Source organism: Trachypithecus francoisi, unplaced genomic scaffold (genome assembly GCF_009764315.1).
Source record: "Trachypithecus francoisi isolate TF-2019V2 unplaced genomic scaffold, Tfra_2.0 Lachesis_group5, whole genome shotgun sequence".
NCBI lineage: Eukaryota > Metazoa > Chordata > Mammalia > Primates > Cercopithecidae > Trachypithecus > Trachypithecus francoisi.
The window spans coordinates 23,515,489-23,530,121 of record NW_022681470.1 but is presented as its reverse complement, the minus strand read 5'-3'; the positions used below and the strand labels follow the sequence as shown (position 1 = coordinate 23,530,121).

The window sequence follows — 14,633 nt, the reverse complement described above, 5'->3', positions numbered from 1 at the left end:
AACAAACACATAGACCAATGGAACAGAACAGAGAACCCAGAAATAAAGCCACACACCTACAGGCATCTAATCTTCACAAACAAGCAACCAGCAACAGTGATATTCTAGTTCTTTTGTAGAAAACTATAAAAGAAGTACTTTTATCCCTAAAAGGTAAAAGGCAATGCTGCTTTTTTGAGATGAAAGTACTTCTTTTGTACTTTTCCTTTTTAAATACTTTCATCTTTTATTTTAGATTCACAGGGTACATGTGGAGGTTTGTTACTTGGGTATATTGCGTGATGCTGAGGTTTGGGGTATGACTGATCTTGTCACCCAGGTACTGAGCATAACATCCAATAGTTAGTTTTTCAACCCTTGCCCTCTTTCCTCCCTCTCCCTCTAGTAGTGCCCATTGTCTATTGTTGTCATTTTTATGTCCCTGAGTAACCATTGTTTAGCTCCTCTTTTGTAAGGGAGAACATGTGGTGGTTGGTTTTCTGTTCCTGTGTTAATTTGCTTAGGATAATAGCTTCCAGCTGCATCCATGCTGCTGCAAAGGACATGATTTCATTCTTTTCTGTGGCTGCATTGTATTCCATGGTGTATATGTACCACATTTTCATTATGCAATTCACCATTGATGGGCACCTAGGTTGATTCCATGTCTTTGCTATTGTGAATAGTATTGTGATGAAGTGTCTTTTTGGCAGAAGGATTTTCTTTGCATATATACTCAGTAATGGGATTACTGGGTCAAATAGTAGCTCTCTTTTAAGTTTTTCTGAGAAATCTCCAAACTGCTTTTCACAGTGGCTGAACTAATTTACATTCCCTCTGTATAAGTGTTCCATGCTCCCTGTAGCCTTGCCGGTATCTGTTGTTTTTAGATTTTTGAATAGTAGCCATTCTGACTGGTGTAAGATGGTATCTTATTGTAGTTTTGATTTGCATTTCTCTGATGATTGAGCATTTTTTTTTCATATGTTTGTTGGTTGCTTGTGTGTCTTCTTTTTTTTTTTTCTGAGACAGAGTCTTGTTCTGTTGCCCAGGCTGGAGTGCGATGGTGTGGTCTCAGCTCACTGCAACCTCGCCTCCCAGGTTCAAGCAATTCTCTTTCCTCAGCCTCCCAAGTAGCTGGGATTACAGGCACCTGCCACCACACGTGGCTAATTTTTGTATTTTTAGTAGAGATGGGTTTCACCATGTTGGCCAGGCTGGTCTCGAACTTCTGACCTCATGATCCACCTGCCTCAGCCTCCCAAAGTGCTGGGACTACAGGCGTGAGCCACTGCACCCAGCCACGTGTCTTCTTTTAAGAAGCGTCTGTTCACAACCTACAGAATGGGGGAAAATTTTTGCGATCTATCCATCTGACAAAGGTCTTATATTCAGAATCTACAAGGAACTTAAACAAATTTACAAGAAAACAACAACCCCATTAAAAACTGGGCAAAGGATATGAACAGGCATTTCTCAAAAGAAGACACTTATGTGGGCAATAAACATATGAAAAAAAGTTGAACATCACTGAGCATTAGAGAAATACAAATCAAAACCACAATGGGATATCATCTCACACTAGTCAGAATGGTGATTATTAAAAAGTCAAGAAACAACAGATGCTGGAGAGGCTGTGGAGAAATAGGAATGCTTTTACACTGTTGGTGGGAATGTAAATTAGTTCAACCATTGTGGAAGACAGTATGGCCATTCCTCAAAGACCTAGAACCAGAAATACCATTTGATCCAGCAATCCCATTACTGAGTATAAACCCAAAGGACTATAAATCGTTCTATTATAAAGATGCATGCATATGTATGTTCACTGAAACAATAGCAAAGACATGGAATGAACCCAAATATGCATCAATGATAGACTGGATAAAGAAAATTTGGTACCTATACACCATGGAATACTATGCAGCCATAAAAAGGAAGGAAATCATGTCCTTTGCAGGGATATGGATGGAGCCGGAAGCCATTATCCTCAGCAAACTAATTCAGGAACAGAAAACCAAACAGTCCATGTTCTCGCTTATAAATGGGAGCTGAACAATGAGAATACATGGACACAGGGAAGGGAACAACACACACTGGGGCCTGTCAGTGGGGTGTGGGGGTAGGGAGAGCATCAGGATAAATAACTGATGCATACTGGGCTTAATACCTAGGTGACAGGTTGACAGGTGCAGCAAATCACCATGGCATATGCTTACCTATTTAACAAACCTACATGTCCTGCACACGTATCTCAGAACTTAAAATAAAATTAAATTAAATAAGTAGCATCTGTTCATGTCTTTTGCTCATTTTCCAAAGAGGTTGTTTTTGCTTGTTGAATTAAGTTCCTTACAGATTCTGAATATTTGATCTTTGTCACATGTATAGTTCATGAATGTTTTCTCCCATCCTGTAGATTGTCTCTTTACTCTGTTGATAGTTTCTTTTGCTGTGCAGAAGCTCTTTAGTTTACTTAGGTCCCACTTGTCAATTTTTTGTTGTTGTTGTTGCAATTGCTTTTGAAGACTTAGTCATAAAATGATTTGTAAGACCAATATCCACAGTGATGTTTCCTAGGTTTTCTTCTAGAGTTCTTATAGTTTGAGGTCTTACACTTAAATCTTTAATCCACCTTGGTTTTTTTTTTTTTAAATACGGTGAAAGGTAGGTATCCAGTTTCATTCTACTGCATATGGCTAGCCAGCTATCCCAGCAGCATTTATTGAATAGGGACTCCTTTCCCTATTGTTTGTTTTAGTTGACTTTGTCAAAGATTAGATGGCTGTAGGTGTGTGGCTTTATTTCTGGGTTCTCTATTCTGTTCCATTCATTGGTCTGTGTGTCTGTTTTTGTACCAGTACCATGCTGTTTTGGTTACTGTAGGCTTCTAGTATAGTTTGAAGTCAGGTAATGTGATGCCGCTGGCTTTGTTCTTTTTGCTTAGGATTGCTTTGGCTACTTGAGCCTTTTTTGGGTTTCATATGAATTTTAAAATAGTTTTTCTCTAGTTCGGCAAAAAATGACATTGGAAGCTTGATGGAAATAGCGTTGACTCTGTAAATTGCCTTGGGCAGTATGGCCAGGTATGAATATTTCAATTTCATAATGAGAAGATAAATTCCTTGGGACCAGAGAATTTGTCATAGACTTCAGTCGTATCCCCCAATGAATTTAATACAGTGTTAGGCACATGCAAGACTTAACACACTTAGGGATTTGAACTAACACAAGGGCTGCTTGGCTCTTTAAGAGTAACTCACAGATGCACCATTTGCAAATAATTTGAGATTTAGAAGATGACACTGATGCAGGACAGGCAAGCCCTCAAATTGGGGCTTAGCCCAGGAGAATTCTTGGCTTTTCCCAGAAAAGAATTTAAGAGTGAGCCAGTGCTATTAAACAGCAACTTTTATCGAAGCAGCAACTGTACAGAAGCAGCAGAGGTACTGCTCCTTGAGGAGCAAGGCCACCCCATAGGCAGTGTACCCAGAGTAGCAACTCAGAGGCAATGCTGCACTAATATTTACACCTACTTTCAATTATATGCAAATTAAGTTGTAGTTTATGCAGAAATTTCTAGAATGAGGGTGGTAATTTCCAGATTGCCAGGTTGTTGCCATGGAAAGGGGCAGTAAGTTCTGAGTGTTGTCATGGCAATGATGAACTGACTTGGCACACTGGTGGGAGTTGTCCTTTCCAAAGCTACTTCAGCCCTGAACCTTTTTTAGCTAGTCCTCAATTTGTCCAGTATCTGAGCCTCACCTCCAGAGTTGAGTCCCGCCTCCTACCTCAACACCAAAAGTTCAGTTTAGCTAGTCTGATTCTGAATTATTCCTTACTCCAGGCTTTGGTGAAGTTTTTCAAGACCCTTGAAACATGTTTATTGAAATATGTAATACTGATAAACCTTCTGTAAAAAATAAAGTGTCATTAAATATATGCACAGAATAACTTAGACACAGCCAGGACATTTTTTTCTTTCTTCTGTAAAATGTTTTATATTCCTACCTCAAATAACAGTGCTGTCATTCTTACTGCTAGGCTGACTTGAACATTCACCTGACTAGATTTCACTTCGTTGAAGGGGTGTTTGTCTAATGGGACTGATTTTCTTGTCCTTTTTAACCTCTCAGTTCTGGCTTCCTTTCCTTATCTTCATGAGGCCATGCTGCTGAAGTTTTAGCAGGTTTTAAATCGAAGCCTTAGAAGTTAGGACGAAACTGAACACTATGTAGAGCAGCAGTTCTTAAAGTCTAATCTGCAGATCTCTGCAGGTCTCGGAGACGCTTTCAGAAAGTCTGTGAGGGGAAAACTATTTTCATCATAATATCATCTTTATTTGCTTTTTTCACTGTGTTGACATTTGCAGTGATGATACAAAAGCAATGGTGGGTGCCTCAAGACAAATCAAGGCAGTGGCACCACACCATGTGAGTAGTCATTTAATTCCTCATCCATGCACTTGCGTTAAAAAAGTCAGTTTCACCTAACAGTGTTCTTGATGAAGTATTAGTTTTTATTAAATCTTGACCCTTGCGTCTTTTAACATTCTGTGTAATAGAAAGAGAAATGTGCATACAGCACTCTGCTACATTCTGAAATACGATGTCTATCTCCAGGAAAAAGCACTTATTCAATTGTTTAAGTTATAAACTGAACTAGTGGCTTTTCCCATGGAACACTATTTTTTACTTGAAAAAAAAAATGACTCTTACACAAACTCTGGTTATTCTGATTTGGGCATTTGGCAGACATTTTCCAAAAAATGAATGAATGAAATAAGCCTGTCAATTCAAGGAAAGCAACTGACAGCATTTGTCATCAATAATAAAAGTAGAGCACTCAAGCAAAAATTAGAATGTAAAAAAACTTGTATCTGCTAGTCCAAGCTTGATAGCTCCCCAATACATAAAGGCTTTACTGCTGAGCAATGTGATCCTCTGATATTGTATAATATTATAGTGTCAACATTTGGAAAACCTTCATAAATGCTTTCTAAATGACCAATGCATGATGTTGCAGAATTTTGAATGGTTAGAATGTATGTTCAAAGTGCAAGATAGATCAATTTTAATGTAGTAGACTATAAATACAATTCCAGGTTCCATGCTGTAGTTAACCTTTAAGAAACTACCACTTGCTTACTTTTGTTTTATTGTCAAAGATAAATATCCATGATTATCTATAAAGGCTACTAAAACATGACTCCCTTTTCCAACTACATCTGAGTGAGGCTGTATTTGCTTCATAAACGTCAATCAAAATAACATATTTAAGCAGATTAAATGTAGAAGCAGATATTAGAATCCAGCTGTCTTCTATCAAGCCAGTCATTAAAGAGATTTGCAAAATACAAAACAATGCCACTTTTTTCATTAAAATGTCTTTGTTATGAAAATATAAACTTTTTCATAAACAGGTTATGTTAATAGACATTGGGTTTATTACTGTTATTTTTAAATGAATAGTAAATAAATATTTTAAGATGTTTTAGTTTTAATTTCTAATGTGATAAATAACAATAGACATAACTCACATAAAGAAGAGTTTTTGGAGGGGGTTTTCAATAATTTTAAGAGTATTATGGGGGTTAAGAAGCACTGGTATTTAAAATAAGGAGAGAAGTGTTGCCGTTTACTAGGATGGCTAAAGGTTTAGTTTTAAAATATCATTCCAGATAATTTATGTAATTTATACCTTTTCTACATGCAATAAATAGCCAAGAGGTAATTTGTTTTGTGAAAAATGCTACTCATTAGGGATAGCCTCTTAAGAATAGGCTTAAATATTAATAGCAAATCACTACACAACAAAACAAATCAAGGCTAGAAAGGAAATAAAGTAATCTCCTAAATTTAAAAAGAAAATGCCAAATAGACACAGAACATCCATTACCAAATTCCCAAAGGCAGAAACTTGGATTTAGATGATTATAAAAAAGAAGAAAGTTCTAAGATGGAATATCTGTTATATAAAAATGAGCCTCGATTTTCATCTAGTAGAAATCTGAGATCATTAACAAAAATGCTTTTACTGATCATAATTTTTGCAGTGAGGGAAATTGAGAAGGAATTAAACAATATTTCATTATAAATATTCATCCTGTAGGGTATTGCAATCAGCTTGAACTTGTCAAACTGTTCCCATCTGAAGTGTAAAACGCTGAAGTTGAAGTTGTAGAGTTACTAAAGTGAGTAGCACCTAGAATTGGAGCTCAAAAGACCCCCTTTCTAATGGTCCAGTCACCTTTGTCATTGTCCTTGCTGGTCATTGATTAATAACTCTATGTGTCCAGAAGTTTTTGTTCTTTCTTCACATTGTGATGTCATAAAATGTAATTTACCAACATTTTCCAAAGCCTTTGAAAACTTTCCACATAGAAAGTCACTTGAGAACAGAGGCATCATGGAACCGTTAACTTAGAAGAAAATGATAATGTATAAATTTAGAAAAAGAGAGAAGGAGACTTTATTCCTTAGAAAAGGTTGCAGCCTGCAAGGTGGCCATTGCCCAGCCTGGGAAGTAGGCCTCCAGCTAAGACCAGAGACAGGCACTTGGAAGGAGGGTTACAGTAGATAGCTAGTTAGACATGAGCCATGTAGGAGAGGGCCACCCAACACCCTCATCAGGAATGTCAGGTGACCATCGGGTGATGATCAGATCTTTGTTAAGCTGTCTCTCTAAAATAATAATTGGATGTAGTCAGTGCTGGGGAGAGGCAGTTTCCCAATAGAAAGAAAAACCTGAAAGTGGTGATCAGTAGCTTCCTGATAAGATCTCAGGAGCTGGGCGAATGGGCTTACACATGTGCATTAAGAGACAAAATGGTGACGTTTAACTGGTATATGACCTTCTAGGAACATTCAGACTGGTAAGGGAAGAATGCTTCAGGTAAGCATGCACACACCTTCAGTAAACACACTGTATGTGCTCACCTCCCAAGTGCTGGCAGGCCACTGTGTATTCCGACAGCCCATCCCAAGGGTAGAAGAAAGGGGAGAAATAACACAAGATCCCAGAAACATGCCATCATATAAAACCCCAAGTCGAAAGGTCAAACTGCACACTTGTCTTTCAAGTCACCCACTCGGCCCTTTTCCACGTGTACTTTACTTCCTTTCATTCCTGCCCTTAAGCTTTTTAATAAGCTTTCGCTCCTGCTCTAAAACTTGCCTGTGTCTCTCCTTCTGCCTTATGCTCCTCAGTTGAATTATTTCTTCCGAGAAGGGAAGAATTGAGGTTGCTGCACACTTGTATGGATTTGCTGCAGGTAACATACTTTGGTGCCATGTAACTTGGATACTTTCCTCTGCTAACAGGAGGAGGAGTTGGGGTAAGAGCTTTATGCTGAACAGGTTGGCTAAAAATACATATTCAGCAGGTTACAAGAGGAGCTATGGATATTCATGAAGGTGGTTCTGACACATGTAAATTAAACAAACATGTATGTAACACATACAGACCCATGTTCATTTTGGGATGGAGACTTAACATTTACATGTATTACAATTAGGTCCTATAAGTCAAAAGGTCTTTTCAGGACATGAAGGCACACAATTGTGCAATCTCTGTAAACCGGCCAGAACCAGTGCATGGTCAGTCGTCTTTTTATCTGGAGAAAGTTACAGAAATTGGTCTCTTGTCCAATGAAGTCAGTAGCTGTGGCTGGTGGAACAGGAGCTGGGGGTCAGTTAGTCAGCATCTGGTGGAGCTGCACATTGTTTTAATATTGCTTATCTTGAGGCCAGTCGTTTATCTGCTAGAGAAAAACAAACAAAACACACACACACATACACACACACACACACACACACACACACACACAAAAAAACCTTGTGGAAGAACACGGTTTACTCTTTAAGTGTAGAGGTGCATAACTCAACCTTTGCCTGGAATAGTCTTAGGTCCTGTTTATAATTTGGCATTTTACTGCCACAAAGAGTCTTATGATCTTTGTTCTAACATTGCTGCTGGTTAGTTGTTGTGTCTCAACTCCAAAGGGGAGGAATATAACTAGGCGTGCCTGACCTCCTGTCTTGTCGTGGCTGGTAGCTCAGTTTTAAGGTTTTTCTGGTGTCTCCTTGGCCGAGAGAGTTTGCTCAGTTGGTGGGGGATTAGGATTTTGAGTTTATAGAACTTAAGCTAGAGTAAGGGAGGAGTGTGTTATCTTGATACTGAATTGGTGAGGATCAGAAACAAAGGGTTGAGATAAAGAAGGGCTTCGTTGGATGATGATGTGTTAAGGCTGGTTCTACTTTTAAATAATCTTGAAATTTTACCATTTATAGAGGATAGTACCATCCGAGCAGACAAAGCAGCCAATGAATCTTCCAAGGGTTTTTTTCCCCTCCTGCACTTTATTAAGCATTTATCACAGGCTTGGCAGGAACGGTATTAGGCAATTTGAGATGAATTATACCAAGTTTGTAAGGTTTCACTTTTCCATTTTCACAAATGGAGAAACTGAGGTTTATTATGGTTAAGTAACTTAACCAAGAGACCAGAGCTCTTAAGTGGGAGAGCTGCAAATTGATTTTGGAACACTAAATTCCACCACTTCTTTCTACTAATATTGTTACCAGAAATTATTCAGATACACTGTAAAGGAGAGATTTTGAAGCATTAGTCCCAAACTAGGGAAGACACCCAGAAATAAGAGCAGATGAGTGGTTCTTAACTAGTGTGGCAAGAAATTGTTACATGAAGTCTAGAGACAATGAAGTCTGAATAATGGAATCCACAAATGGGTTATTTTAAAAATAAGCATCTAGATGATGCTGCGATTAGTACAATAGAAATTTACTTAAGTCATTGTTAATTCATGGTAGTTTTTGGAACCATATTTTCTCAATCAATAGTCCCTGCAAGTATAATTCATTTTATCTGAGGATGTGGAAATTTTTGACTTTAAAAGGGCATTTCATACTTGAATAATTGGGAACCACGATTGTAAATTATTCCCCAGCCGTTTCTGACACCTTCCAGGACCGAGTTGGGTGCCTTTTCCTTGTTGTCCCACAGTGTCCCTTGAATACCTTAATTTCATTTAACAAACTTTTATTAAGTGTGTATCCAGACACTGCTCTAGGTGCTGGTAACACAAAGAGGGTGAAGATTCATCCACTCCTACTTGTAATTATCTGGTTAATTGGCTGTTTCATAGTTGTCACAGGGAGTAGTAGACAAGAGTGCCTAAAAGCTAAGGAGTGAGGACAGGGATCAAGACCCTGGCCTCTTCTCCCTTTCCCTTCCCCTTCTGCTTCCCCTTCCCCTTCCTCTCCCCTCCCTTCCCCTCCCTTCCCCTCCCTTCCCCTCCCTTCCCCTCCCTTCCCCTCCCTTTCCTTTTATTTTTGAGATAGAGTCTCATTCTGCCACCCAGGCTGGAGTGTACTAGTGCAATCACAGCTCACTGCAGCCTCGACCTCCTGGGCTCAAGTGAGCCTCCCGTCTCAACTTCCTGAGTAGCTGGAAATACAGGTGTGTGCCACCACGCCCAGCTAATTTTTTATTTTTTCTAGGCACAGGGTCTCACTGATCTTGAACTCCTGGGCTCAAGTGATCCTCCTGCCTTTGCCTCCCAACATGTTGGAATTTCAGGCGTGAACCACTATGCCCAGTCTCTCTCTCATTTTACAATTAAATTTATTAAGGTATAATTTATTAAAAATGCATACATCTATTTTAAATGTACAGTTTTATGAGTTTTGGTATATATACATCATGTATCACTATCCTAATCAAGATTTAAAATATTTCCATGAACCCAAAAACTTCCCTCATGCCCTTCCCAGTGAATCTTCCCCCTCTTCCTCCACCATCCTTTGAGGCCTGGGAAATCATTGCTATCTTTATAACTAAAGATCAATCTTACTGTTCTAAAATACCATATAAATGATACAGGCTTAATTTGAAACTCAGAGAGCACTAAAAGAGTCTGGGGAATTTGGGATCTGACATAGCAAGGGCCCAGTGATTCGGGAGAATCTCTCAACCTTTTTACAGGACGCTGAGATGGGGCAGCGAAAGAATAGTGACTCTGAAAGAAAAAAAAAAGACTAAATGAGATGGCTCATGGTGCTGGACTGAAGAAAACAAAGGTTGATAAGGAATTAGGTTCTGATTGCAGAATTGGAGAAGAAATAGCAGGAAAGAGATGAACCGCCAAAGCAAGTGGGGTCTTGGGCAGACAGAACTTCATTAGGATCAAACCTCAGATGACCCTAGTTTTGTATTTGTTTAAGCTTATGGGAGACTGTAGTTTCTAAAGATGGCAATAGCAATATCTCCCATTCTACATGATCTTTTAAAACCCTGCTACTCCCTCATCAAGAGGTGGAGCTAATTCCTCTTCCTGTGAATCTTGGTGGATTTGCACTTGCTTGTAACTGTGAAAATGTAGAAGTGACACTACATGACTTCTGAAACTAGGTCAGATGAAGCAATGCAAGTTGCGTCTTGCTTGCTGGAAGCCCTGGCACTGGAACCCTAAGCTGCCACATAGATTGTTGTGTTCATATGTTGTGAGGATACCCATTTAGCTTATATGAAGAGACCACATGGAAAGGTCTCAAGGCTATAGGGGAGATAAATGCCCAGGAACGTTCCAATTGCTCTAGCTGTAACCACCACTTGGCTGCAACCTCATGAAACGCTTGAGCCAGAGCTTCCCACAAAAATCATGAGAGAATACAATTATTGTTACTGTTTTAAGTCACTAAATTTTGATGATTTAGTATGCAGTAATAACCACTAATCACAACAAGCCTCTACTCATTTTTAAATCTTCAATTATTTGTTCCATCTTCTCCTTTGAGAGATCCTGCTTTTGGATCTTCTCTTCCTCCTTTAGCATTTTCACAGTGCCTACAGAGGGAGCTCTCTATGCAGGGGAGACGTGATATCCAAATATAAGTTGTTCATTGACTTGACTTGTCATTTACTTATATGGATGAATTGACTGACTTTCACTCCTGAGTGAAAGCTGACATGGTAATTTTCTGTTATTGTAAGAACAGAATCTAAAGCAGGGAGTTCCTGGACTTATCCCTACACACAGCTATGTGTCAGTGTGGTGCCTGAGGTCAGACAACTTGACGTATCTGTCTCATTGTTTTTAAGATGATGAAGAGATATTACAACTTCCTGACATCTGAGGGCTCTTATACAGGACAATCACTTGGCATTCACAATAGTCTTATGTATAAAAAATTGAATTTTGAAATAGATTCATGGGCAGAGATAGAAAAACCACATTCCTAAATGAAATCCAAATAAAGGGTTGGTTCCTTTAGGCACAATTAAGTCCAGGTAGGACTTTTTTTGAGCTCACAGCATTGGGGTGGAGGAGCTTGGTAGTCACTATTGTGTGTGTAAAAGGGCCCACAAGTTCTGAGTGGTTAGCTCATAGAGTGATGGATAGCAAGCTTTTGATTAAATAGTAATCATGGTGAGGTAGTCTTATTCCTATAACTTCCTGATGAAAACCAGTCGCTTCCTCCTCCTCAGCTTCTGTATAGAAGAGTCCATGTCTCGAGATGCTTCTCTAGAAGACTTAGGTTTGTCCTGGAATGCAGAGAGAGCATGCAGGAACCTTTGAAAATTGTGTAACTAAAAGGAATTCTGAATTGTCATTTTTATTGCTAGCAATCTCAGTCATATTGGTTACAGGAGATAAGAGTTTTCTTCCAGGAACACACAGGAGATTTCAGGTCATTTATGAGGTGCTTGAGGAATTACAGTCTCTGAGTGTATCTTTTTTTGTGACCACTTTGTCCACAGACATTAGGAGCAACCAACCAACTTCATATATTTATTAGTTTTGCAAACATGTTTGAAAGTTTTACATACACAGTCACCTAACTCCTTGCTTTTTTAAGTGGTCGATTAGGAGTATCCAATGGAGACATTTTGCAAATTTCTATTGCCAGATCACACCATGGATTATCAGTGTTCTCTTTACTCCTAGAAATAGAGTCATTGGCATTTTTGTTTTTATTTATTAATAATAATTACTATTCTTATTTCTTCCTAAAAACAGAGGTTTCTATTGCATTTGGTCCACAGTTGGTATTTCACATTATTTCAGGGTGCAGGGCTCTTGGCTGGGGCCCATGAGCAGTACTTGGCAGGGCCTGTGGTTGGGGGAGACGGAGTCTTGCAGTTGGTTAGTCCCAGAAGGGGAGAAGGAGGGCTGGGGGCTCCTTAAAATCTACTGAGGGCCACAACTGGGGGGTTGGTGAGCATGGGGAGGGGTCAGGCTTAGCCCCAATGACTCACTACTCCATTGTTTTGCATGGGCCTGTTTCCCTACCCCGCCCCTGGGCAGGTCTGAGGGTCCTAGGGAAATCCAGTCACTCATAAGCCTAAGATATTTTAGCATCCTGGCCTTGGCCTTCTCCCAGGGGACCCATTTCCCAGCACCCTCTCCACTGTCCCCACCCCATTCCCTAGGAAAAAAGAAATATTTTCTTTTGTTAATACTTCTGAAACTTCTATGGGTACAGAAACCACAAACTCATAGGTGGACAAAAGGGAAGAGGAGAGGCAACCGGAAACCTTCTGCTGCCGGCTCCCCTTGCTACCCAGGCCTCTTCTACCCTGCACAGCTGGGCCCAAGGCCTGGATGTGCCCTGGCAGTGACCCCCACTTCACAGGCATCCAGATACAGCCTTGATCCCTTCCTCCCAAGCCCGGTGTCTCAGTCCTGTGAAGGAATCGAGGCAGGAGGGAAAAAAAATTAAACAAAAAACAACCCTGCTGCCTGACCCCACACAACTACACACAGACCCTCGCTTGGTTAAAAAAAAAAAAAAAAAAGATGAAAATACAGGAAAATCCCCCAAACCCAGACAGGGTGATGATGTGGGGCCCCTGAACAGCATGTTCGGGGGCCTCAGTAGCAGCCTCCTCCTGGGAGCAGGGGGTATCCTCCGGGGACTCCCCTGGGCCTGGGCAGTTGCCAGCACCCGAGGGAGCCCCGCTGGTCACTGGGCCTTGAGGGCAGTACTTGGGATAGCGTATCTGCTGTCCCAGGCCAAAGCCCTGGACGCTCTGGTTGGCACTCTCCTTGTCACCCATATGCAGGGACATGGAGGAGCTGTCACACTTGTCGGTTTCCAGTTTGGTGTTGTAGATGTGCTGCGGGATCCCAGGAGCCGTCATGCCCCCTGGCTGGAGCACTTGTTTGTACCCATCTGGAGTCTGATGGTCGAGTGGTCCAGAGGGCAGGATATGGTTCTTGGGGTCATAGAGATGCCTCCTTGTGCCCTAAGCTGTCACGCCCGACTGGCAGGCACATTTGTTGGTGCCCATCTGCAGCTCAGTGACTCACTGGCTGACCTTCAAGGTGGCGTCATTGAAGTTCTGCTCCTGCTTCTCCAGTATTTGACCCCGACGTCCATCCCGTTCTGCAGCCGCTTTGTCTTGACCTTCCACGTCAGGGTGAGAAGAGACAGCTGCACCTGCGTCATGTTCCCCCTCTCAAACAGGTTGTTGGCCTTCAACAGGTCCATGGGGTTCATGCTGTAGCTGACCACAGCCTTGATGAAGTTGGAGAGGTTTTCTAGCTGGTGCCATTTCTGCATGAGACCTTGATCTTGGGGACTGAGCCCAGCTTGTTCATGAGTGTGCATAAGGCAATCCCTTCCTTCAGACTCTTCTGGAAGTCGGGGCTGATAGAGCGGCCGGTGAGTCCCTAGATCCGGCTGCGGAGCACCGCGTCCTTCTGAGGGTCGCATTTGACCAGGAGCTGGTTCTTGATCTTGGCAAAAAGCTGGTAAGAGGGCCCCTTGTTGAACTGCGTGGAACTCATGGCTGGTGGGAAGGGACAGGGCAAGACGGACCCATTAGCATTTTAAAATCTAATTGAATTAAAGAGACAATTCCAGAAACTCCAGAACCAATTCAGAAAACATATTCTCAGAAAACACATTCTTAAATTTCTTCCTCTGGAATCACTCTTGGTACCAAAAACTATACTAGTTTGGGTTCTCAGAGAAAGAGAACTAAAGGAAATATCTACATATCTATATATCTATTGATATATAAAGTTGTTTCTTTCATGGGCCTGGAGTACATGAGTCCAATCATTAGACATATAGATGGATGGAGAGAGAGACAGACAGAGAGAGAGAGAGAGAGAGAGAGATTATAAGTAATTGGCTCATGAAATTACGGAGACTGAGAAGTCCCACAGTCTGCAGCTGGTAAACTGGAGACCCAGAAGAACCTATCCTATAGTTCTAGTTTGAGTTTGACAGCCTGGGCACCAAGAGTAAAAATGGTGTTTCTAAGTTTCAGTCTGAGTCTGATGACAGGAGAACACCAATGTCCCAGCTCAAAGACAACCAGAGAGATGAGAGTAAATTCTCCCTTACTACACTTTTTTGTTCTATTTGGTCCTTCAGTGGATTGAATGAAGCTCATCTACAGTGTGGGTAGGAGTGGTGGGCAAGCAATAGAATGTGGCAGAAGTGATGTTCTGGGACTTTCAAACCCAGACAACTGGCAGTTTCAGTTTTTTTCTTTGGAGGAAGATAGCATATTATAAGGAAGATTGGACTATTGAATAATGAGAAACTATGTGGAGAAAGAGAGTGAGATAAATTATCTGGAGAAACACCAAAGAATCAGACATGTGAGTAAAATCTTCT

The 14,633-nt window shown here is 40.8% G+C and overlaps 1 pseudogene; it reads right to left on the bottom strand.

The window, feature by feature from the left end:
- Positions 1-11,445: 11,445 nt before the first annotated feature.
- LOC117076588 lies at positions 11,446-13,792 on the bottom strand (annotated as a pseudogene).
- Between the last annotated feature and the right edge of the window lie 841 nt (positions 13,793-14,633).